A 13312-nucleotide genomic window follows, 5' to 3' on the forward strand; every position below is an offset into this window, starting at 1 on the left:
GTAAGCCCATTATTTTTATTGATATACTTTTTCTCATTATTTATACATACTTTATTTTTTTAAGAAGAATAGCTACTTATATCTAAACATTTAACATGTAGCTTCAAAGATCAGACACCCAGTTAGAGCATGCTCAGCTAAGAAAGTTGAATAAGTCTCAGTAAACATTTCCCTTCCCTGGATAAAAGTTCATAATTATGTTTCAGTCTCACAAGATTGATAAGCAAGATTGAAAAACACAATCAAGTTAATCATAGGAATTCTGATTTTTTTCTTGGTATTTATGTGATTATGTCCTTTGTTTCATTATGCTTCCTTTCTCTAATAGCTTCTCAGGTTTTTCAAGTTACAAAACGTCCTATTAGTCATTTAAAATCATCATGCTCTCACTTTAATACCAAGAGGAAGAGCCTTTCCTATTAGACTGCAGTCTGCTTCTGGTTCCAGTGCTTATTGGATTTGACACCTACATAACCAGGTAAATGACATTATTAGTGGTGCATGGTCTCACATGGTCCATTTTACTGATTGAAATTGCTTTTTCTCCTTGCTTGCCTTTTAGTTTTTGATGACGTGTGTTGCTATTTTCTATTTTAATTTTCAACTATTCTAGAAAATCGTATTAAAACTATAATGGAATTTATTTAACATTTTTGCTTGTTTCTGTTTTGGTTAAAACTCATTCATATCAAAATGTTTAATTAATTTTATTCTCATTTTATATGCACACACACATCTGTATGTATATTATAGGTTTTAACATTTAGGTAAAATCCAAAGATTATATTGATGAAACCATAAGATTAAAATACAGATAAAATGAATTGATTTTAAAACAATTGGAAAATTACAAGTGGCTATAGACAGAGCCCTGTGATATGTATCCATTCTAATTATCTTGCCAGAGAATATACTTACTTAGTGGCTCTCAGAAGATGCGAATCTTTCTCTTAGATTTGTACTGAGTCTTAGAAACTATTTTAAAGAGAAGGCACAAATAAGATGTTCTGTGTACATGTAAAATCTATTCCTTTCAAAGAGGAAAAAAAATCCCTTGGAATGAAATATTCTAATCTTGCTATTAAAGACGTGGATCCGTGGATAAAATTGCCTCCTAAATTATAAGAACTGACCTGCTGAGGCATTTGCGACCCTTTGGCTGAAAACACATCCACTGGAAATGAAGCATCCCGAGTAGACAGTGATTCTCCTTAGTGAAGTAAATCTGCAGCACAGAGGAAATCACTCCATCGTAAGTCTACATGGTGTCCATCTTACCTGAGGCAATGGGCCCACCTTCTGGAATCCTAAGAAGTATCCTCATTGCTAACATCTGAGGTATATGTTCTAGAAGCTGTATTCCAAGAAGCTCTACCCAAGAGTAGAGTAAACAAGGAACAGAATGTATTGATTGAAACATGTAATAGTTTAAAGGTGCTCGACTTTTAAAATACCAAATAAATTAAAATAGTATAAGATATATATTGCTCTTATTTAACTTATAGTTTTCTATTTGATTTTGTCTCTGAAATGTAAAAAGATAAAATATCCAATAAAATAATTTTAAAGTAAATATAAAAAAGATATTTTATATAAATCCAAACCCAAAGTTGAATTTTGTAAATAGGCAATTGGTTAATCAAATTACCTTCGAAATCTTCTATATCACAAATTTATTAAAATGTTCTCAGATTAAAAAAATAGAAAAACATAATAGAAAAAAAATCGTTTGAATTTAGTGTGTGTAATTGGCATAGATTCACTGTTAATCCAATGCCCCCATTTAATCTGTAAAGTTAATGAAGAGAAAATCACAAATAGAAATCTGTAGGTATATGGAAAAGGTGACAATGATTTTATCTCTGTTTTCCTCCCTTTCTACGAACAAATGCTATGCTGGGGCTGCACCCACAGCTGAGGTACTTACCTGGTTACAATGTGAGTGAGGATACTGAAGAGTCCCTTGTTTTCTCTGAGATAGTAAGTCTAAAATAGGAATGGACACTCTGACCATCGTGGTACCAAAAGCATAATTACTATGCATACTGTACCATTTACTCTAATGCAATATGCCTCAAATCAATCTTTTTTTCAGAAGGATCAGTCCCTTAGAAATAAAACCTTCAGTGAGCCATGACACAAGACACTTTATATCATAAAAATAACTCTTTGCCTTATTGAAGCCAATTCTCTTTGTTTATAAACCAAAGGAAAAAATAGAACATTAAAATGAGTGCCTCAATAAGGACTGTATCTAGTTTTACAATGTGCTTTATGGCGGGTTATTATGGGATTGTTAGGCATGTGGGCCCTCGTTACCAGACAGGCATAGAATGGTAAGGTTGAATGAGCTCAAACCCCGGGAATCTCCGAGTTGAAAACAGCAAGAATGGAGCCATTCCCTACGTGCTTTGAAACACATAACCACAACAGCCCACTGAGGACCGCGGACACTACGTCATGGAGTATGAACACATGGAGTTCTCCAGGTTAATGAGATACCTAGGCAGCCTTCAAGTAATCAGCGAAAGAACATTCCTTCCTGGGCATTCCTTCCTGAAAACAAAACAAAACAACCCTGCTCCCCACAAAACAAAAACAAACAAACAAACAAACAAACAAAAAAAACCCCTTAGTTTCTTAAAACCAAGTATAAAATTTATGCATTCACATCCGCCATAAAAAAAAAAGCATTATGAGCAAACAAGAATCATGTTTTCATCAAGGGTTTCTGGAGGGCTTGTGGTAAAGAGCTCTGCTTAAATATCCCAAGAGAAGGACTTCTTTCTGCCAACCTTCTTGGCACACACTCAGAATCAAACCAAGTTTCACCCACCCTGGTCTCTGCCTTCCTTTCCTGTCCTGAACGTGGATGTCTTGAGGGAAGTGTGGACAGAAAAAAACAAAACAAAACATGCACTGTAGAGCACCACTATAAACTCCATTTGTCTTTTCCCCTCAGCGCGGCTCTCCAGGCACCCCATGGACAAGCAGGGCATCATACGACAAGGATTTACCTTAGTGTTACTGAATTCTATAGTGAAATTGGAATCGTTTTGAGTCTTCACGTAAATATGAAGGGTTCTTACTGTTTTGACTGTTGTACTAGAAATATTTACCATAGTTATTACATTATATGTCATTGGCATAAAGAATGTTTCATATCTCTTTATTTTGAAGTAGCATTACTCCAAGCATTCAACTTCCATATGAAGTAAATAGTGCAGGATTTAACTTTGAAAAACTAAAATTTCCAAATGAAAATTCCTTAGTGCTATTCATGATACGACTGTTCTAGCATTTAATAGATTCATTTCTAAGACTGATTTCAATGTCAATTTTATTCTATAGTATTTTAGTAAGTACTTCCAAAATACCCCTGGTAAGCTTTAGGAACTTTGTAGGAAACACAGTTATTTTTCTGTATCTAAGTTGAAACAGAAATTCATTACCATGGTATTAATCTTTTTATCATCATGGCCAGGACCTTGGCCATAGCTTCTTTACAGAATCAGCCATAGTTTTTTTGGCTTTTTCAGTGATCAACCTCCCCTGGAGAGGATCTACTTTTTAATAGCACAATAATATATAAACTCAAGAAAGTATCACTCCCTGGCACAGTTACCTTACCTGCATCATCTTACCACTCTACAGAGCCACAACTTGGAACCAAGATTCAACACTTCAATCTGGTTTGGGGCCACAACATATCCAAGCAAAACAACTAAAACTTTACTCTAGGACTTTATTTTTGTTATTTTTCTTATCGAAAACTAAATTGTGCTATGGTCTAAGTAGTCTCTAGGTGAGAGGCATCAACAATTGGCTTACTGAAGTGTTTAACAAGCAAACTATATATAAACCACTTCTCTCCACTACTATTATGTGTACTTAAAGATGTATATATGTTAAAACAAATGCAAAATTTGACCATTAGTTTCAAGATATTACATGACTTGTAAAGGTCAAACATTTCCAGAAAGGTACTTAAAAGCAAAAATTGAATTAGCACTTCTTTTAAGGAATTACTTATAATTTCAATGTAGCTGTTTTCAGTGGACCCCATTACTGATGATTGTGAGCCACCATGTGGCTGCTGGGAATTGAACTCATGGCATCTGGAAGAGCAGCCAGTGCTAATAACAGCCGAGCAGTCTCTCCAGCCAACATAGTAGCACATTAGTGTCTTCTTTAAAGATTTACCACATAACTGCAATGAAAATGTTGGCCAAATGAAGACAGGGCTCAACCAATGTGGGGCTGCTTATCATTCCCTACAAGAGCTGAAGAAGGAAAGGGTTTTCTTCGAAAAACCCAGAATATATTTAATCAGAATTAAGTACATGAGAGTTACAACAGAAATATTACCTCCAAGGTTTCTGTTCAGCTTCACTGTCTGTAATGGTTTGTATTTTAACTGCAACGTGGGACATTTCCATCAAGTTAAATAATTGTTCAGCATAGGAAGGACGTCATTTTGCATTGTTTTCTCTGTTAGTTGCTCCTATCCAAGTGAAACAATTTCATACAAACAACTTCAGAATATTATTTCCCCAGGGGAAAATTACAAGTAACATCACAGTCTTTATATATACATACATACACACACACACACACACACACACACACACACACACACACACACACACACACACACACATATATACATATAAAACTTGTGGCTGTGCTATTTTAGGTGTACTCTTTAGAGGATTTCATTCTTCTGTTACATAAAATGAATCTCAACTTCTAAATGATTTCTGTGGAAAGGATGAAGTCAAAATAGCAACAATAGAACCACTGATGAGGTGTTTGACTTTTTCTTTCACTCCGAACCCGTTGTGAAGTTAATAGAGTGAACATTTTTATTACATTCTGACAACTATCTCTACAGTTAAGGATTTACCCTTTGAAAATACATTTTGGCACCAAATTGAGTAATATAAAGATAAGCTCTGGGTGTTGTCAACATATTTTTAAACCCTATTCATCTCTTAAAACCACAGTTCATTATTACAATCACACTTTTCAAAGGCAATTTTAAGTGGTACTCAATGGAAACATAAAATGTTCTTGGCTTATATGATCCTATCAAAATATTACCTGTTAATTAAGTCATTACCTCTTTTGAATACAATTTATTTTCAAATCTCAAACATAATGACAAGTACAAACCTTTTTTTTTGACTAAAATTGAGAATATTTGCGAAATCTCCATGTACGTCAAGGACTTGTTTTCAAACAGAACAATCATTAAATAAAAAAATAATAAAATAAAAACATTCTGCATAAAATTGTAGCTCCCGTACATTATATAAGTGTACAAAGCAATACTCCAAGCCTTTAGCCAAATCAAGAGTGAAATTATTTTGTATCTGTAGTAGTGTTTTACTAATGTGATTTTCTTTGTTTTTAGTTTCTGTGTGTCTGTTTCAATCATATATTGATCAGATTGGTGTCTTAAGTGGAACATAGTTCTGAAATTTCAAGGATAGTAAAATTTTATATTTTCAAAGCCTCTGAAATGGAAATACTACACACACACACACACACACACACACACACACACACACACACACACAGTGTTCTTACTAAGGAAGGTCAATTCCATCCTACCTCTTAATATCCTCACATGTGTGTCCTTGATATTAGAAATGCTGCCTTTGACAAAACTGATGCTCACAGAATGATCTTTGCACCTCTTCTCCAGTGGAATGGAGGACCAGAACACTGAATCCAAACATTTTAATGACAAAAGGGGGCAATAGGTTAAACTATTAATTTCATATTAATGCATTTAAAATTAAAGGAAAACTAAAACAGAAAATTGAAAGGAATGTTACGAACCATTAAATTAAATAAACACTAAACAGTTATTCTATACTGAAAAGAATACATTATTGGGAGAAAATAGATGCAAAAGATACTCTAAAAGTAAAAAGGGCCCCAGTGTAGGTGAATACCTGGATGGTGAGATGAGTGTGGGTGGGTAGGTAGAGGAGCATTCTCATAGAAGCAGGGGGAGGAGGAAGGAATAGGAGGATTGTGGAGGAAAAGCCAGGAAAGGGGGTACCATTTGAAATGTAAATAAATCAAATGTTCAATGAAAAAAGTTGAAAGGATGAGAATAAGGTATAGGCAAGGTATAGACAAAGTCGAGGAAAGAGCAGAAGGCTCCTATATGCAATTGATCATAAACTTGCCATGAGATTAGAGAAGATGCTGATGCTGCATGATAGAAGATCAACTAAAACGTAAAATCTGGTAATGATTAAAAGGAAGAAAAGTAAATGATTATGAGAAGTTTTTTCTATATTTTTGAAAATAAAGTAGTAAATTTAGAAAATATAGCTACAGTATTTGGCAATTTAGGGTAATTGGAGTCTCTAGTTATTAATATAAAATGGTAGGTCTACTCAGGAATTAGGTAGGAGGGGTGAATAGCAAACAAGACAAAAAAGCAAGATGCTAGCATTGAATATGAAAGAGGTAGTAAAATTAATTAATCACTTGTCATGGTCAACTCTTTAAATCCATATTCACGTGGTACATCAAAATATTACCTTACTTGGGAATTTGGTATTAGATAAAATTGTGAAAAGAAAGCATCAATAGGTTACACTTGAGGCAAATCATTGACTGGTATTCATATATGAAGAAACAAGGTAAAATTTAAAAAACATGGAAAACTATGATGGCTTATGGGCAGGGATTAAAGTTAGGCTGTGATAAACCATGAGTTTGAGTTACAACATATATAACATAATCTACAAGTGGCAAGAAATGCCATTTCCTAAACCCTTTGAGGATAATATAGCATTTCACATAGATCATGACCAGTTTGTGATCATTTCATGCAGAAACTCTGGCAAAGATGGCCTTTGTAAGATTGGCAATTACTGTATCCGTATTATGTAAGTCATAGGATGAATGCAATGTGCATTTAATGTATATTAAAGATGTGAGTGGACCAGTCTATGACAATTTCAGAGTCTATTAAGTATTGGTTGCCAGTTTGTGAGTTGTTTTATTAGTACGTATTTTAGTATGTTTTAGAATCATATCATGCAATACTGCCTACCCTAGTACATGACACGGAGCTTAAGCTAGTCTTAAATTCATGGAAAATCTACTACCTTAGCTTCTCAAACATTGAGATTAAAGGTGTATGAAAGTATCATGGCATATAACCATGTCTTTATAAGCTACTAACTGACAAATTACTATAAAATTTCAGTTCACATTAAAGAAGAAATCACTAACTGAATTGTGGAGGTAGCTTCCCCCTCTTTTTTTTTTGTAAATGCATATTTTGATTGATATTCTGGAATATCAAGAGCAGGCTTAATTTCTGAATATTTTTGTCCAATTTTATATTTTGTGAAGGTATCAGATCTTTCTTTTGTAGGTCTTGGTTGATTAAATAGATTACTGTGAATAGAAGTTTGAAGGTGATATTCACCCCTAGTCGGGCCTTGTTTTTTTTTTTTTTGTTTGTTTGTTTTGTTTCATCTTTTTGTGCTAGCCTCTATCTTATGTGTGTAGGTTCAGCCATATTTCCAATTCCCACACAGAAGGCAAAATGTGGCAAGAGTATTGCTTTCATTTGATATCCACATTTCTTGGATTCCTTAGCTGAATTTTGTGAATAATGTTTCATAGGTTATTAATGTAAAGGGGGTCTTTAGAGGCAAGTTATTATCTATGATAATAACTTCTGAGGGTAGCATCCATTCTGCATTCACATTTCACTTTACTTTTACTTTAAAACAGGCAGTAAGCTAGAGGATGCTCCCAACAGATTAGTAAATAGCAAAGAGACCATTTACTCTCTCTATTATAATTACTAGCTTAGAAAGTCCTGTGAACTAAAAAACTCTGAGAACTCATATCAGATGAAAAACTGACTCAAATTCTTACTGTTTCACCTAATGACGCCACAGTTGTATTTTATAACTTAAATGTATTTCTTAAGTTACCAATAAAATATACTGTGTCAATGTACATAGTAGGTAAAATTAAATGAAAGCAATATAACCCATAACAGATTAATGTCTGTCTTCATATTTAGTTAAGTTTTAGGATATTTTCTAAAATACCTAGTATAAAAATCCTTATGAAGTCTTTAAATATAATGGAAATCATTGGCATAAATATTTTTATGAATGAATACATGTGGTAACAGTAATTAAATTCAGTGGACTATGTACCATGCATGTGATAAATAGATTGCTTTTGGAACATTATGTTAAATTGTAAACTTCAAACTAAGACGTTTATTACACTAAACTTGAAAGGAAAATAAAAGGCACATTAATTTTTCTGCTTACCAACATTTACTCAAGATATTTATTTCATTTACATTCACAAGTGCCCCATAGGATATAGGATACACGAGATTATATCTAATTTACAGGTAGAAGAGGAATTCTGGGGAGCCAGCACTAAACATTGTATACTGCTCCAGCGGATGACCAAAGTACAGTTGCCAGTTCCCACATGACCCTTAATTGTTTGTAACTACAACAGCAGGAAATGTGTTGCCCTCTTCCAGCATTGATACTACACTAAGATGTGTATTTAGGCTCCCTCCATACATAAGTACAATAAAATACATAAATACAATAAAAGGTGAAAGAAGCTTTGGGAGGGTGACCACAAAGAAGACCAGCAGTCTCAATTAACCTGTACCCCCACAATCTCTCAGAGACCGAGCCACCAGCCAGACAGCATACACTAGCTGATATGACGCCCCCAACACATATGCAGCAGAGGACAGCCTGACCAGGCAACAGTGAGAGACGCACCTAACCTTCTGAGGCCCCAGGGAGCGGGAAGTTGTGGAGGGTGGGGAGGTGGGGACATCCTCCTGGAGACAGGAAGTAAGTATGGAATGAGGAGCAATCTGCATGGAGAGGTAGAGGATGACTAGACTGTAAAACGTGATTAAAGAATAATTAAAAAAAAAAAAGAATCATTGGTAGAGCGCTTGCCTAGCAAGCGCAAGGCCCTGGGTTCGGTCCCCAGCTCCGAAAAAAAAAAAAAAAAAAAGAATCATATTCACATAAGTAGCTCTGTGATGTACTGGGAAAAAGCAAACAAATATATGAAGAATTTATGATGTATAAGGTTAAATAACTGCTCAGTTCCAAATTTTGTAAGAGCCAAAACAATTTTGAAAGCCTTGGAAGCCTAAACACTAATAGCTCTAACTCTCATGTGAACGTGATCCTTCTTTATGTTGCAGGATTAATGAATAGTAAACTGTAATCTTCTTACTATAAGTGCAATATGTTAACTATTGACAGTTTATCAAGTTTAGCAACTGAGAAAAGTTTTTACATTGGTGACTTATGGCCTTTCCCCCTTAATCTGATCTCTAAACTCATAAATTATGAATTAAGCAAATATAATTTAATTCACTCCACTATCTTTTGAGTGTTTATTTTTAAAAATATTGCTTCTTCTATATTAAATTTTTGAGACTTTATGGAACAAATTTCCTTCTAATCACACTATACATCTCTCTATAATTTTCCCTACATCTCACTCTTTTCATCTCACAAAAATCACATCATTTTGTTTGGTCTTATAATACAAAGTTCAAATAGTGCTAGTGCATAGGTAAATAAATTATGGTGAGATATCACATGCTTAACGAACGTTGTCTCTCTCTCCAAACTGTCATACCCAGAAGTCACCACTCCACTCTAGTCATTCAACTTCCTGGCTCTCACAACCTTTTTTACTCTCCCTTTTATGATGTTTTTTTGAACCTTGTGGAATGGGGCTGTGTACAGATGTCCCATTTGTGGATAGGCTCTGTGCAAACTTAGTGTTGACCTGTCACCCTGTTATGAATGTTTACATTAATAACAGGATCATTATTGATTTAATGAAACACTGTGACCAAAAGCAACATAAGAAGAAAAGGATTTTTCCTGTCTGTATTTCTAAACCATTGTTCATCACTGAAGGAAGTAAGGGAGGGGACATTTACAGGGCATGATCTTAGAGGTAAGAGTTTATGCAGAGCCATGAATTACTGCTTCTTTAATGACTTCCATATTAGCATGCAATGCCGTAAGTCCGGGAGTGACATCACCCACTGAGTTGGGCTTTTCCACATCACATAAAATAAGAAAATACTGTACATCTGGTCTATTGCTAGATCTAATGGAAGCATTTTTTTTACTTAATTGAGGTTCCCTTGTGTCAAGCTGATGTTAAACTAGCCAGCACAGTCACTGCCCAGTATACTTAAAGAAACTTCTCTGAAGATTAGGGATCTTATTAATGGCCCTTTGATTATATAGACTTTGACAAAATAAAAGTAATATGGACAACAAGCCATTCAGTCATAGGTTCTTGGACAAATTTATAATCATCATAAGGCAACTGATTATGCTTCTAACATTCAAATGGTTATATTACCAATAGTCATCTATGTCTGTCAGTCATTATTGTAGTCCGTAGTGATCGCAGTTGTTCAAAACTTGATGACTTCTCTTTCTCGGCAGCTTGCATAGGAACTTCCAATACTATGAGCTTTATAACATCAGTAAGGAAGTTCTTCATGTTCCATGACCAAAGCATGTGGTATGTTCAGGCATAGAACCTAACAGTTAAGTTCTGTGAACTATCAGAAAGGAATGGCAATAGAATGACTTGTTTAGAACCTATAGCATTCTTCTGATCAGTTAGCAAGAAGTATCTGAATTCTGATACCCACTCTGAAGCTCTACTTCTAGATTCTTTGGAAAGTCAGTTAGGTCAAATGATGTTTTGCTCAGGGACATGGGTGAAAGGATGTCTTGCTAAAGCTGACATGTGAAAGAGTGTTTTCTGGAAGCAGAGACAGGATGTTTCGATATAGAAAACACACGAAAGGACCCATGATGAAAGAGTATAAATATGCCCACCCATACAATGGGATAGAAGCACTGAACATTGGTTTGGTTTGTTTCAACTCCCTATTCTCTAACAAGACACAAGTAGTATGTCACCTTACATAGCGTTGTTGACCTCTACATGTGGTAACACCATTGAGAGAAACTTACCCAAGAACTGCTTTTAAGGTTCCTGGGGCAGTCTGCCACTTGTGGGGCCACAGGATGGTTAGCAAGTCTTGAGGTCTCTTCAGGATTCAATTACAGTGACTGGTTCCAGCTTGGTATCTGCCTGCCAAGAGCACTGGAGTACAGCTACTGGTTCTTATTTGGAGTTTGCAAGAGAACTGAACTGTTGAGAAAGAAGATAGAGATCGCCCCCAAAGAACTATTGCTAAACAGGTCCACTTCCCACACATCCTAATAACTTTTCTCCTCCACTATCTCTGGTGGGTCATAGGCTAAAGGAGAGGTTGAATCTTTATTAAAATAGGCTGCAAAAATTTTATGCCTATACAACTCTATTAGTTAACATATGACTTTTTAAAGGAGCATTTTGCCCTGCATAGATTAATGCCTACACAAGCATGCATGCGTGTGCACCTGCACATACAAACACACACACACACACACACACACACACACACAAAACAGAGAGAGGGGAGAGAGAGAGAGAGAGAGAGAGAGAGAGAGAGAGACAGAGACAGAGACAGAGACAGAGACAGAGACAGAGACAGAAAAACAGAAACAGACTACAGAGAGCAGAGAGACAGAGATGGAGACAGAGATAGAGACTGCGACAGGAGCAGAGAAGAGGATGAGGACAGGGACTGGGAAGGGGACAGAGACAGTAACAGAGACAGACAGTTTGTAAAGTTTTTCTATAGTAGTAAGTAATTACTATAGATGGATTTTAAAACATCCTTAAAGTTTTTGTTTGTTTTGTTCTCTTCTTCTGTAAGCTCAGGATATGAATTAGGAATTGACCTCTGCAATGCTGTGCTTTGGATACAAATTATTATTAGCTTAAGAGGAAAAGATATATTTCCAAGGAAGATATTTCCATTCCTACGTATAGCTGCTGTTTTATGTTCCATGATGGAAAAAAATAAGGAGAACAAAAAAAGAGGGAAGTTTTTAATGTTCTGACCCTTTGTTCTAACTTCATCCAGGAATACAAATATACAGAAGTGTTTGTAAAAAGACTGTAGAATTATTCAAAAGCTATATTTTTAAATGCTGATTTGTTTGCTTATTCATTTATTTATTGGGACAAGATTTCACTATGTACCTCTAGAATTCTCTGTGTAGAACAGAGTGGCCTTGATATCCCAACGACCAACCTGCCTCTGCCTCTTGAGTGACGTAGCAATTTTTTTTTTGCCCCAACCTGCTCAGCCTGAGAGGTGTAATTCTTGAACTTGATTATTTTACCTTTAATATTAATAGTTATTTCCCACTCCCTATGTTACTTATAGTCATTTGAATATTATTTAGCTAAATTAAATCCTGATACATTTGAGCACTGTCCCTTTGATTTTAAAACATATGTAAAGCAAAGTAACTAGCTCACCAGTTATCTTTCATACTCTATAACAGAGTACAAGAATGAGTTGAAAGTGAAAACCAACCTTTATTATCAATTTATTAAAATTGAGTCTCAGTATGTTGGCAAGACTCAAACAAACTTATGTAATCCCTTTCCCCAGCTTTCCCAAGAGCTAGAACTGAAAACTTTGCCATATTCAAATGAAAATGTGTTTAGTGTGCCATTTCAAGAGAACTGATCAAATTTAAACGTCACAGATTCTCTGATGGCTGATTCTAAGACATCCTAGAAGTTTAAAATTCTGTTTAGTGCAAGAAAAATGATTTGGGAGCCTCGGGCATTCATTCCAATCCTAAAAGACATAATAAAAAATTCGTGAGAAAATAGACAAAAGCATAGACAAAATATACTCTATTTTTATTCCACTACAGTGCTTTGAAAATTCTGTTTGTCGTCGCATGTTGAGTATGAGCCTGCATCTTGTCTTGAGCAAGCCCAGCAGAGATTTGACACACTGAGTACGCCAAACCATGCAGCGACAATCTGGTGTACTGAGAAGGGCCAGCATAATGAACATGGAGAGTCAGTGCCATTGTACAGTTATTAGTGTTTATGACATCAGTATGGCTTACCAGGAAAGTGTTGCTGACTTCCAAGACAGCAGACTGACTTGAAGGACTGCAGCAGAGATGATGGTAGTAGTGTGTCCAGCTCTGGAGTTTCAGCAGGACATGCTCCTATCAGACACAGATAAGAAAGCATTTAGGATATTAAGAAATACCTAGTTAGTCCCTTCGACACAGGGTGAGGGGAAGCAATATACTGATGAGCCGTTACCATCTTAAAATTGCTAGCAATGTAATATGATATTATC

General features: G+C 35.4%; 1 long non-coding RNA gene across 2 annotated transcripts; it reads right to left on the reverse strand.

Annotated features, from left to right (window-relative positions):
* Positions 1–865: 865 nt before the first annotated feature.
* On the reverse strand, positions 866–11224 carry LOC102554152 (uncharacterized). Of its 2 annotated transcripts, none has more exons than XR_005489538.2 (5): positions 11061–11224; positions 5617–5730; positions 4369–4504; positions 1928–1986; positions 866–1225 (listed from the first exon to the last, which is right to left on the reverse strand). It is a non-coding gene; the product is annotated as an uncharacterized LOC102554152 (long non-coding RNA). The 2 variants fall into 2 exon arrangements; XR_356933.5 differs by lacking the exon at positions 11061–11224 and adding an exon at positions 10435–10726.
* Between the last annotated feature and the right edge of the window lie 2088 nt (positions 11225–13312).

This window comes from Rattus norvegicus, chromosome 9 (genome assembly GCF_036323735.1).
Source record: "Rattus norvegicus strain BN/NHsdMcwi chromosome 9, GRCr8, whole genome shotgun sequence".
NCBI classification, from domain to species: domain Eukaryota; kingdom Metazoa; phylum Chordata; class Mammalia; order Rodentia; family Muridae; genus Rattus; species Rattus norvegicus.